The sequence below is a fragment of the Balaenoptera borealis genome (genome assembly GCF_965194805.1).
Source record: "Balaenoptera borealis genome assembly, chromosome: 1".
In the NCBI taxonomy this organism is placed as follows: domain Eukaryota; kingdom Metazoa; phylum Chordata; class Mammalia; order Artiodactyla; family Balaenopteridae; genus Balaenoptera; species Balaenoptera borealis.
This window is the reverse complement of record NC_138860.1, coordinates 16,296,192-16,310,446: the sequence shown is the minus strand read 5'-3', so window position 1 is coordinate 16,310,446 and position 14,255 is coordinate 16,296,192. Positions and strand designations below refer to the sequence as shown.

Sequence of the window (14,255 nt, the reverse complement as noted above, 5' to 3'; positions counted from 1 at the left end):
TCAAGAAACAAGAAACAACTCAAATAAGCAACCTAAACTTACACTTAAAGCAATTACAGAAAGAAGAAGAAAAAAACCCCAAAGTTAACATCAGGAAACAAATCATAAAAATCAGATCAGAAATAAATGAAAAAGAAATGAAGGAAGCAATAGCAAAGATCAATAAAACTAGAGGTGGTTCTTTGAGAAGATAAACAAAATTGATAAGCCACTAGCCAGACTGATCAAGAAAAAATGGGAGAAGACTCAAATCAACAGAATTAGAAATGAAAAAGGAGAAGTAACAACTGACACTGCAGAAATACAGAGGATCATGAGAGATTAGTATGTGCAACTATACGCCAATAAAATGGACAACCTGGAAGAAATGGACAAATTCTTAGAAAAGCACAACCTTCTGAAACTGAACCAGGAAGAAATAGAAAATATAAACAGACCAATCGCAAGCACTGAAATTGAAACTGTGATTAAAAATCTTCCAACAAACAAAAGCCCAGGACCAGATGGCTTCACAGGCGAATTCTATCAGACATTTAGAGAAGAGGTAACACCTATACTTCTCAAACTCTTCCAAAATATAGCAGAGGGAGGAATACTCCCAAACTCATTCTATGAGGCCACCATCGCCCTGATACCAAAACCAGACAAAGATGTCACAAAAAAAGAAAACTACAAGCCAATATCTCTGATGAACACAGATGCAAAAATCCTCAACAAAATACTAGCACACAGAATCCAACAGGACATTAAACAGATCATACACCATGATCAAGTGGGGTTTATCCCAGAATCCCAGTATTCTTCAATATACACAAATCAGTCAATGTGATACACCATATTAACATACTGAAGGAGAAAAACCATATGATCACCTCAATAGATGCAGAAAAAGCTTTCGACAAAATTCAACACCCGTTTATGATAAAAACCCTCCAGAAAGTAGGCATAGAGGGAACCTACCTCAACATAATAAAGGACATATGTGACAGACCCACAGCCAACATCATTCTCAATGGTGGAAAACTGAAACTATTTCCTCTAAGATCAAGAACAAGACAAGGTTGTCCACTCTCACCACTATTATTCAACATAGTTTTGGAAGTTTTAGCCACAGCAATCAGAGAAGAAAAAGAAATAAAAGGAATCCAAATTGGAAAAGAAGAAGTAAAGCTGTCGCTGTTTTCAGATGACAGGATACTATACATAGAGTATCGTAAAGATGCTACCAGAAAACTACTAGAGGTAAACAATGAACTTGGTAAAGTAGCAGGATACAAAATTAATGCACACAAATCTCTTGCATTCTTATACACTAATGATGAAAAATCTGAAAGAGAAATTAAGGAAACACTCCCATTTACCATTGCAACAAAAAGAATAAAATACCTAGGAATAAGCCTACCTAAGGAGACAAAAGACCTGTATGCAGAAAAGTATAAGACAGTGATGAAAGAAATTAAAGATAATACACACAAATGGAGAGATATACCATATTCTTGGATTGGAAGAATCAACATTGTGAAAATGATTATAATACCCAAAGCAATCTACAGATTCAATGCAATCCCTATCAAACTACCAATGGCATTTTTTCACAGAACTAGAACAAAAAATTTCACAATTTGTATGGAAACACAAAAGACCCCGCATAGCCAAAGCAGTCTTGAGAAAGAAAAATGGAGGTGGAGGAATCAGGCTCCCTAACTTCAGACTATACTACAAAGCTGCAGTAATCAGATAGCATGGTACTGGCACAAAAACAGAAATATAGATCAATGGAACCGGAGAGAAAGCCCAGAGATATACCCATGGACATATGGTTCCCTTATGTCTGATAAAGGAGGCAAGAATATACAATGGAGAAATGACAGCCTCTTCAATAAGTTGTGCTGGGAAAACTGGACAGCTACATGTAAAAGCATGAACTTAGAACACTCCCTAACACCATACACCAAAATAAACTCAAAATGGTTTGAAGACCAAAATATAAGGCCAGACACTATAAAACTCTTAGAGGAAACCATAGGCAGAACACTCTATGACATAAATCACAGCAAGATCCTTTTTGACCCACCTCCTAGAGAAATGGAAATAAAAACAAAAATAAACAAATGGGACCTAATGAAACTTAAAAGTTTTTGCACAGCAAAGGAAACCATAAACAAGACGAAAAGACAACCCTCAGAATGGGAGAAAAAATTTGCTAATGAAGCAACTGACAAAGGATTAATCTCTAAAATATACAAGCAGCTCATGTAGCTCAATTTCAAAAAAGCAAATAGCCCAATCCAAAAATGGGTAGAAGACTCAAATAGACATTTCTCCAAAGAAGATATACAGATTGACAAAAAACACATGAAAGGATGCTCAACATCACTAATCATTAGAGAAATGAAAATCAAAACTACAATGAGGTATCACCTCACACTGGTCAGAATGGCCGTGATCAAAAAATCTACAAACAATAAATGCTGGAGAGGGTGTGGAGAAAAGGGAACCCCCTTGCACTGTTGGTGGGAATGTAAATTGATACAGCCACTATGGAGAACAGTATGGAGGTTCCTTAAAAAACTACAAATAGAACTACCATAAGACCCAGCAATCCCACTCCTGGGCATATACCCTGAGAAAACCATAATTCAAAAAGAGTCATGTACCACAATGTTCATTGCAGCACTATTTACAATAGCCAGGACATGGAAGCAACCTAAGTGTCCATCGACAGATGAATGGATAAAGAAGATGTGGCACATATATACAATGGAATATTACTCAGCCTTAAAAGGAAACAAAATTGAGTCATTTGTAGTCAGGTGGATGGACCTAAAGTCTGTCATACTGAGTGAAGTGAGTCAGAAAGAGAAAAACACATACCGTCTGCTAACACATATATATGGAATCTAAAAAAATAAAATAAATGGTTCTGAAGAACCTAGGAGCAGGGCAGGAATAAAGACACAGATGTAGAGAATGGACTTGAGGACACAGGGAGGGGGACAGGTAAGCCGGGATGAAGTGAGAGAGTGGCATGGACATATATACACTACCAAATGTAAAATAGATAGTTAGTGGGAAGCAGCGGCATAGCACAGGGAGATCATCTCGGTGCTTCACAACCACCTAGAGGGGTGGGATAAGGAGGGTGGGAGGGGGATGCAAGAGGGAGGGGATATATGTATGCATAAAGCTGATTCACTTTGTTATGCAGCAGAAACTAACAGAACACTGTAAAGTAATTATAGTCCAATAAAGATGTTGCAAAAATAATACAAAAGAAAAAAAAAAAAGAATTACTCTGCTGTATACTGAAAAAAAAAAAAAAAAACCCACCAAACTGGATCATTGATATAGTCGCTACTGAGACCACTGGGCAGAAATGAGGACTAAAGTAGCTAGTAAAAGGAAATAATCTGGTTTAATTTCAAAACCTAAACTCTCTTGGGGAAGGGTAATTTCTGGGCCCTGTAAGTCACTATAGTTAGTAGATTTCTTAATCCAGCAGCTCACTGTGGATATTTGAATTAAAAGCTATTAGTATGAGTACACAATCAAGATTTACCACGTTGGGAATTCTAGTACACAGGTGGAAAGGGGTAATCGTGACTGAAGGTCACATTCAAGTGAATGACCTTGTCTTGCTCCTGTTACTTCCTGCCTCCCCACCACACACATGCAAATTGAGGTGCTTGTGCTAGACAGGTAAGCCATTATAACAAAAGTGCATGGAGATGACCTGGCACAGTGAGAAACCACCTGTTTTCAGTAATCATACCAGTGACTGCAGATTCTCCAGTTCTTCCCTCCACCATCTTACAGGTGCTTTTAAGTCATGATTAGCTCTTTGTGTGAAGTTTCAGTTGTAATGGACTGAGTGGTGGTGAGGATAGTTATTCATGACAAATCAGTCCACCAAATCAGTGAAAACATTTATTGAGCACTACTAGGTTCTAAACACTAGTAACTGGGGGTATGGTATTGAATCAGACAGAGCCTCTGCCCTTAAGAACCTTATATTTCAGGGGACAGACAGACCCTTCCAAAAAATGCACATAAATAACTATAAACATAGCTTCATACGTCTACCTGTATATATTTTGAAGAAGATAAAATAGAGTAATAATAGAAAAAGGATTATGTAGGTGTGGAGAAGGTTGCTTTAGCTAGATTTGCCAGGGAAGTCCTCTCTGAGGAAGTAGAGTTGACATTTCAGTTAGATGATGTTAAGATGATGAAAAGAAGGCAGACATAATGGGATCTGGGAGAAAATGTTCTAAGTAGGAGATCGATTAAGGGCAAAGACCCTGAGATTGGAATAGAATTGAAAAGATCAAGATGCAGAAGTGAGGGCTGTGTGTCTGGAGCAGGCTGAAAAAGAGGAACGGTGGCGAGTGGCAGGAGATGAAGTTGGGGGGCGGGGTGCAGTCAGGTCTTTTGGTTTGCTAGTCATGATGGGAGGTTGGGTTTTATTCTAAGCATGGTGATGAGTATTTTTAGAAGGGATTTTAGCAACAATAGTGGTGACAAGCAAGTCTCTCTGGATTTCTCTTCAGTAGGCATTCAGTCTGTGGAATTACTGCAATCTAATAACCCACTGCAAAGCAACTAGCTTCTATTGATGGGATGACTTTTCTCCAAGATCAAGGTGGATTTTGAATTCTCAGCCCAAGGGTGAGCTATTGGGACTGAATTATATGAAATACTCTACATGTATGGGATTATTCCAGCCTCAGTGGCCAGGGAGAAGATTAGGACATTTTTTAGTGACAAGATTGTAGGTAAACTCATATCAGTTTTTGATCATTTTATTGGTAAAGTTTAAATACAAAAAGGTGTATAAAAGTACACTAATCCTAAGTATACCATTCACTGAATTTTTATTTCAGTGTATACAATGTAATTACCATTCAAATCAAGACATAAAACATTTCCAGTATCCCAGAAGGACATTCCACGTCCCTTCCAAATCAATCTCTCCCCAGCCCCCTGGCAGTCACTTAACTGTGTAAGTTAACTTTAACTTAACTATTAAAAAATATGGCCTTAGTTTGCTATAAGCTTTGCGTCAAAAGTACACATATAATTTTTTCTTATAAACTTACCTCAAATTTTTTCATCTGTTACATTGTAAATGTTCTTCCTGTATATGGTCATATTTTACAGTTGATAGCTACATAATATTCCATTGTATAAATATGTACTGGATTTTATATAACCAATTCTCAATAACTCTGCATAAAATTATACTCAATTTTGAGTTATCTTTAAACAACACAGCCATGAAAATCCTTGTATTAACATTACAAGCATGTATCACTTTGGTATAGCTGCCATAACAAAATACCACAGACAGAGAGGCTTAAACAATTTTTCTTATAGTTCTGAAGGTTGGAAGTCTAAGATCAAGGTGTTGGCAGGTTTGGTTTCTCCAGAGACCTTTCTCCTTGGCTTTCAGATGGCTGCCTTCTTGCTGTACCCTCACATGACCTTTACTCTGTGCATGAGAATCACCAGTGTCTCTCCCTCTGCTTATAAGACATCAGTCATATTGGATTAGAACCTACCCATATGACGTCATTTAACCTTAATTATCTCTGTAAAGGTCTTATCTCCAAATATAGTCACATTCTAAGGTTCTAGAGGTTAGGACTTCAAAATATGAATTATGGGGGAACACAATATATGAAAGCCCATATTTAAAACTCAGAAATCAGTCCTTGGTTTATATCTACTTAAATAAGTACTTTCTTCTTCTCTTGGGTGAAGTCATAGAGTTGAGTATTATACCCTTTGGCTACTGTTCTCTAACAAACAGACTAAGCTTTCAGAGTGTGTGGCGGGTTGGATGCTAGGGGAAAGAAAAGTGTTTTTCCCTAAGATTATATCTGCAGGTCTTCCGTAATACACAGAAATACTAGCTCATTGCATTATATCTATTTAAAAAATAAAACTGGAATTGTGCTTCCAGGTATGACATGATAACTAGTTCTAGACTTTCCTTCCTGATGAAAAATAACTATAAAAATCAACAAAATATATGAAGCAAAATCAGTATGTGATGAAGGCATTGAGCAACAGGCAGAGAAGATCTGTGATCCTTGAGAGAATAAAAACATACAAGGCAAGGCTCATGATTGTCCTGGATTTCTGCCTACATCATTCTTCTGCCATGGTAATGAGAGTTAGATCTCAAGAGGAGCAGAGATCTAGATGAGTTGAGGAGGCAGAGGTTAGAATTCCAGGCTTCTAATGAGGCTGGAACTTGCAGGACAGAGTACCAGAGAGAAGGTAGCTATACATAAAGGGAAACACAGAAGTCTAGGTAGGAATACCCTGTAAGTCCTTGGCTGAGTGCTGGGATACACGTGTTCTGGGAGTCACAGAAGGGATCTTTTCCTGTGGAACTGAGAGCTGAAGAGTAATACTAGAGGCTGTTCTGGGAAACATTAAACTTCTGGTCAAGCTTGAATGAATAGACCTCACTGAGTATATTGGACATTCAGTTGAAACTCCAGAAGACCACAATTTAGATGTAAAGATCATGCCTGAGAATAAGGGCCTCATCACAGGACTATGTTCAAAACCGAACAACACCTGCTCTAACAAAGAATAAAACCCACTATGACAGAACCAAAAGGATCTCACAAAACAGTGTATAACCATTTCAAAGAAAGATGACACAATTCACACTCTATACAATGTATTATTTACACTGTCCAGCATACAGTAACAATTATTAGATATGCAAAGAAGCAGGAAAATGTAACTTATATTCAAGAAGAAAAAAAAAAAAAAACTAACACTGAGATTAAGCAGGTATTAGAATTAGCAGAAAAGATTTACACAGAAAACATTATAAATATGATCAAGGACATAAAGGAAATGATGGTCATAATGAATAACAGATGAGGAATCCAGAAAAAATGGAAACTATAAAAAGAACCAAAGGGACATTCTAGAACTGAAAGGAGTAATAAAATTAAAGGAAACTTTACTGCATGCACTGAAGAACAAATTGAAAATTACAAAATAAAGGATTAATGGAGTTGGGGACTTCCCTGGTGGTCCAGTGGTAAAGAATCCACCTTCCAATGCAGGGGACGCGTGTTCCATCCCTGGTCAGGGAACTAAGTTCTCACATGCTGTGGGGCAACTAAGCCCATGTGCCACAACTACTGAGCCCACGCACCTCAGTAGAGAGTCTGCATGCTGCAAACTACAGAGCCCATGGACTCTGGAGTCCACGCACCACAACTACAGAGCCCACGTGCTCTGGAGCCTGCACGCCACAACTAGAGAGAGAAAACCCGTATGCCACAACTAGAGGGAAGCCCGTGCACCACAACTAGAGAGAAGACCATGCGCCACAATGAAGAGCCTGCACACCACAACTAAGACCTGACGCAGCCAACAACACAACAACAAAAAATTAACAACAACAAAAGGATTAATGGAGTTGAAGGTAGACCTAATCCAAAGAAAACAGAGAAAAGAGATTGAAAATGAATTATCAAATGTTCAGGGACCTATGGGATCATCACTCAGGCCAGCATTCAGACATGGTATATACATACAGTGGAATATTATTCAGCCTTAAAAAGGAAGGAAATTTTGATATATGCTATGACATGGATGAAACTTGAGAACATCATGCTAAGTGAAATAAGTCAGTCACAAAAAGTTAAACACTGTATAATTCCACTTACATGAGGTAGCTAGAGTAGTTAAATTTATAGAGACAGAAAGTAGAATGATGGTTGCCAGAAGCTGAGAGGAGTGGGGAAGGGGAGTTGTCTAACGAGTATAATGTTTCAGTTTTGCAAGATGAAAAGAGTTTTAGTGATTGGTTGCACAAAAATGTGAATGTACTTAACACTATCAAACTGCACACTTACAAATGGTTAAAATGATAAATTTTGTTATGTGCATTTTACCATAATTTTTAAAAATAAAAAATATAGGATTCAGCTAAAAGAGTGATTAGAAGAAAATTTATAGCTTTAAATGCTTCTCATATAAAAGAAGAAAAGTTTATAATTAATAAACTAAGCTCCCACATTACAAAAGTAGGGAAAAAATTAATGCCATAGGAAATAAAGGAAATAAATTATAACCATAATATTGGAAGCAGATGAAATACTAAACAACAACCAAAAAAATGGAAAAATTGGTTCATTGAAGAGATAATTAAATTGATAAACCCTTAGCAAGGCTGATCAAGAATAAAAAAACACGAATTTCAATATCAGAAACAAAAGAAATGATATATATATATATATAGGTATTACAGATATTAAAATCATAAGAAGGCAATACTATAAATAATTTAATGCCAATAAATTCTACAACTTAGAAAAAGAAAAATTCCTTGAAAAAACCCAACTTATCAATTTCTGAACAGACTAATATCAATGAAAGAAATTGAATGTGTGATAAGGACTCTTCCCACAAATAAACTCTAAGCCCAAATTGTTTCACTTGTGAATTCTAACATTTAAGAAAAACAATAATACTTTCTTACATAAATGTTTTGGGGAAATAGAAAAGGGAACACTTCCCAACACATTTTACCAGGTCAGTATAACCCTGGGACTCAATTTGCTAAAAACATTACAAGAATAGAAAATTATACGTCAATATTTCTCATGAACAAAAACAAAAAATTCCTTAGCAAATTACTAGCAAACTGAACTCAGAATTACATGAAAAAATTATATATCATAACCAGCTGGGATTTATTCCAGAAATAAAAAATTGGTTTAACATTTGAAAATCAACTAGTGTAATTTAGCCCATCAGTAGGAAAAAAGGAACAACATGTGATCTACATGATCATCTCAACAGATGTAGAAAAATTTTGACAAAATTATACATATATTCATGATTTAAGACAAACTAAAAAAATCTTAGCAAGTTTGAAAATAGAAGGGAATTTTCTCAGTCTGATAAAGGGCATCTATGAAAAACCTTTTTCTAACAATGTGTAATAGTGAAATATCAAACACTGACTGTCCCCCTAAAAACAGAAACAAGGAAAGAATGTCACCATTGCTTTTCATGATTGTACTGAACGGTCTACCCAGTGCAATAAAGCAAGGAAAAAAAGAAATAAAAGAAAGAAGGACACATAGACTAAAACTGTCTTCATTTACAAACAACATAATCATATCTATAGAAAGTCCTAAGAATCTTCCAGAAAAATCACATCTCATTAAACTAATAATGAATTCAGCAAGGCTGCAGTATACAAAGTCAGTATACAAAAATCAATGGCATTTCTATACACTAGCAGCAAACTACTAGAAAATGAAATTTTAAGTTTCCATGTATAGTAACATTAGAAACTGTAAAGTATTTAGAAATATTTTTTGAAAAGATATGTGTAGTACCTCTCCAGCTGAAGCTACAAAACACAACTGAGAGAAATTAAGGAAGACCTTAATACATAGATAGACACACCATGTTCATAACTTGGAAGAATGAATATTATTAAAATTATTTAATTATTATTAAAATAATCAATATTATTAAAATATCAATTCTTGGCAAATTGATCTATGGACTCCATGCAATACCAATCAAAATTCCATCAGGCATTTTTTTTTTTTTTAGTAGAAATTGACAAGTTGATTCCAGAAGTTTAATGAGAATGCAAAGACTTGGAATTGTCAAAATAATCTTGAAAAAGAACAAATTTGGAAGTCCCACTCTACCTGATTTCAAAACTTACTATAAAGTAACAGTAAACAAAATAGTATTCATGTAAGGAAAGACAAATCATTGGAACATAACAGAGTCTGAACCTATACCTACACTATAAAGTTTCAACTGATTTTCAACAAGTGTGTTTAGGCTATTCAACATGGAAAGGAAAATTTTATCAACACGTAGTACTGAGACAATTGGGAAAAATATGAAGAAATAAATGAACATAAACCCCTCCATCACAGAATACATGAATTAATTTGAGATAAGTTGTACACCTAAAATTAAAAGCTATAATTATAAAGCTCCTAGAGTAAAACAGAGGAAGATTGTGACCTCAGAATAAGCAAATACTTCTCAGTGAGAACACAAAAAGTACTAACTACAAAAAATTGTCATAATGTTTTTCATCAAAATTAAAACTTATGTTCATCAAAAGACATATTAGGAAAATTAAACAGCAAGCCACAGAGTAGAAGAAAACATTTGCATTACACATATGACAAAAGACATATCTAGAAGATAGAAGTCCTACAAATCAATTACAAATAGGCACCCAATAAAAATATATGCCAAAATCTTGAACAGACACTTTACCGAAAAAGTTATATTAACATGGAAATTTGATCAACATCACAGTCATTAGAGAAACTCAAAATAAAATCACAACAGCTTATCATATCACACCAGAAAAATGGCTAGAATTAAAAAGGCTGAAAATGCCAAATGTTTACAAAGGCTGTGGAATAGCCAGAACCAATGGTACAACTACTTCAGAAAACCATTTGATAGTTTTCTTATAAACTTCAAGGTTTACCTACACCTTCACCTAGAATTTCTACTTCTTGATATACACTAATGATAAATGTGAACATATATCCACAAAAAGACTTCTCCAAGAATACACATAGTAGCTTTCTTTAAGATAGACAAACATTGTAAACAAACCAAATGTCCAATAATAGGAGAATGAATAAATAAATTGCATTATATTTATATAATGCAATCCAGCTTAGTCATAAGAAAGTATGAACCACTGATATACTCAACAAGATACATAAATCTCTAAAACACTGTGTTGAGCAAAAAGTGTGATGACATTTATATGATGCTCAAGAACAGGCAAAAGTAATCTTAGTGATAGAAACTTAAGAGTGGTTGCTTATGATGGGGAAGAGATTGGAAGGGGTCACAAGGGGATTTTCTGGATTGATGGAAATGTTCTATATCTTGATTTGGCTGTTGGTTATACAAGTGCATACATCTGTCCTAAGTCACCGAATGGTACTGTACACTTAAGATCTACGCACTTCACATATAAAAATTTTACCTCAATTATTAAAAAGTTAAAGTATTAAAAGACAGACAAAATATGTTGATAAACAAATCTTCCACCCAAATAACTCTTGTGGTGACTGTTAGTCCCAGAAAATGGAGAGCACCCTAGGTAGGGTATGTGCCCAAGTTCAGCCTGTTTTAAAATATATTACACTAGAGAGGCTCTCTATAGGGCTCAGAATCTGATCTCATGCCTTCAAATGCAACAGTGTAGTTATACATTAAAGGTAAGAGGATTAAAAATAGAACCTTCTAAATTCCCCTAGAAATAGACCTGCCCGTGAGGCAGCTGCAGCAGCAGCTAGAGCCCAGGATTGATCTTTGTTCCCATCGTCCCTCCGCCTTGCTTTGAAGACAGAAGTGGGTCATCTGGTCTCCATGGCTTTCACTGAGGCTGCCAATACGAGCATTAGTCAGGTCACTGGCTTTCTGAGAAACATCCCCCAAGAAACGTACTCAGATTGTCTGCTTCCTATCTGAACCCAATGGAATGCGATTGTAAACAGGGGTATTTGAGGGGGAAGTGCGTCCAAAACTCACCTTGTAAATCACAACCATGATGATGTGTTTTTGTTCCTGATCCCGCTTGCCCAGTTCCCCAACAGACTAATTGGAAATTGTGTGAAGTCCTGATGTAGAACTTAATGTAGGGATGCCTCCTCCCTGTCTTATGCCTTTGGTTACCAGTGAATAGCAAACAAGTGCTCTAGAAGAGGAATAGATTCCAGACTTGCCAAAATAAAAGCAGGGATTGGCTGGAATTGTTATAAGCTATGTCTCTCTCCATTCCCTCTGTAAGGGCACAGTAGTAAACATATCCTTATATTACCCAGCTGTCAACCTCGATTCCACAGAATCTTAAATGATGGCTATTTGCACAAACAGCATTCAAATATACCCTGAATTTTAGTTTAATTATGAACCAAGAAGCTGTGACAACAGACACATCAGGCCGTCTTGGCAACATTGTCCTGTATCACAGAGATAACTGCTCTTGAGGATTGTCAGAAAATCTGATTATTTTCCTTCTACTGTGTTTACATCATGAAAATTTTGAAAAAATGAACTAATAATCTGAGCATTTGTTATCTGAATTCCACAATTTAAACTGCTCTTAGATAGCTATTCGGCCAGAGGGTGTTCTGTCAAAAACTAGATCCTAGATACATTTTAGTGATACCCATGGGTGTGGTAAATGAATTCATTTGCAAATGCCGGTACAGAGAATACTCCATTTTTTATTGACATCATGAGTCCTGTTTATCACCTATTTTGTTACTTAGCCCATTTGTCACTCCAAAGCAAACTCCCAAAAGCTACTGTCTGGCTTTTTAAAAAAGACTTCACGGAGATAGTTCAGTGAAAGGGAGTTCCCCTTCAAACACACACATACGATCATCCAACAAGACCGTCCATCATTTCTTCACGATCCTATAAAAGGGACAAAGGGGAAGACAAACATTTATGGAGAGGGAGATTTTTCTCATAATGGTCCCAATAAATATGTTGGTTGTAGAGAAATAAATGTGGAGGGAAGACATGCAAGCCTGATGTGAAGAAAGGCTTGTTCATGCTTAATACATTGGGGAAATTTCCAAGAGCTGTTCAACCATGTTAAAAAATATTACCCCTGTAATGCTGCCAAGGACAGGGGGACCCATGGTGACCAGTGAATAAGTGCTGGCCATACAAGTTAAAGTGCCTGGGGGCAGAAATAATTTACGTACCCAATTTTTCCAGCATGTCAACAACTGAAATTTCAAGGAGGAACACATGTATCATGGGCACATGGGCTACTTGCTCATACATACACACACACGCACACACACGTATACACAAACACTGGAGAGTCCTTGAAATTTGCCTTTTTTTCCCCAGAAAGACAAAAATAGAGCAGAAGAAAATGTGTTGTCCACTTCCTCTGACAAGAGCTCTACCACCATTCCCATTTCCCAGGATTATCCGTGGGCTACGAAAACAATGAAAAAATGATCCAAGGATGCAGAAGAACTCCAGAACACAGGGTTAAAGGTAGTGGCATGCTTTAGTCACAAATAATACAAAGAAAAACCACATATCTGTAAGCTACTTCAAACTTAATCCTCCAAAGCAAATTACTGCAATTATTAAAGCCAGAAGACTTCCATAGCTCCTTCTTCTAAACGATGCTGTTCACCAGTAATAAGATAGTTAAAAATTCTGATTTCACTTTGGAATTGGGTTGGTACAAAATCCCTCTCTGCCTGTGGCAAAATTTATTGCAACCCTGAAAGCTCTCTGCCAATCCCAATTATAATCACGCAACTGAGCTAGTATTGCAGGTCATATAACCCAGTCTTCAAGGAGAGGATGACAAGATGGATAGGAATTTAATGGATTTATGGTATTAGACAATGAAGAAAAATACCTGTCTGGACCAATCATAAACTTTTCTTTAGCTGCAATTAACCTCATGTTGAAATACTATGTAGAGGCTATGTAAGTGATAGCACTTAAGGAAAGTGATGAACGTGTAATTGTCTGGAGCTTTTTAGAAAAAAAAAAAGAGCTCTTGAAAATGAACATTTTCACCAAATAATATAGCATTGTGCTTGTATTCAGAATGTGCTTAAAAGACTATTTTAGAGATTTAGCTTACAATGAAAGATACACAAGCATTGGCCCCAGCACCAAAACAATGACCAAAACATACCTTTTGCTCCAAAAATTTTTGCTAAATAATTAAGTGGACATGTAAATCATAAGAAGGGTATCATGTCTATCCAATAAGCACAGTGACAATTGAAATGAATATAGCTACAGAATGAAACCAAAATTAAGGGGCTACGCTATAAGTCCCTTAAGAGCAGCAACTGGACCTTTTGTTATCACTATTACAGTTGTTTTCTCTTTTCCTCTCCATTATACATCCAACACTTAACACAATGCCTGGAACATAAAGGGCATTCAAGTATTTGTTAAAGGTATATTCAATAGACAAAATTATTCCCAGACACCACCTCTGGTAAAAACAGTGTCTGGTCCCTGATGCTACACTCCAAACCATGTCATCTATCGTCACTTACATCCTCTAGCAAGTAATAGTCTCCTCTCAGAGTGGGAGGGAAATAATCAGTTAAACTTGAGCAAAAGAATGCTTTATCTATTAGATTTTACTTGATTTTACTTGATTTCCATGATATTTCTACATTCTTCAACCCTGATATTCTTTACTG

The 14,255-nt window shown here is 36.2% G+C and overlaps 1 protein-coding gene and 1 long non-coding RNA gene across 5 annotated transcripts in view; both read right to left on the bottom strand.

Annotated features, from left to right (window-relative positions):
- The window catches only part of LOC309630682, a 440,591-nt gene that overhangs the window by 307,288 nt on the left and 119,048 nt on the right, over positions 1-14,255 (bottom strand). The window lies entirely within an intron of this gene.
- The window catches only part of LOC309630453 (uncharacterized protein), a 311,054-nt gene that overhangs the window by 234,473 nt on the left and 62,326 nt on the right, over positions 1-14,255 (bottom strand). The window lies entirely within an intron of this gene.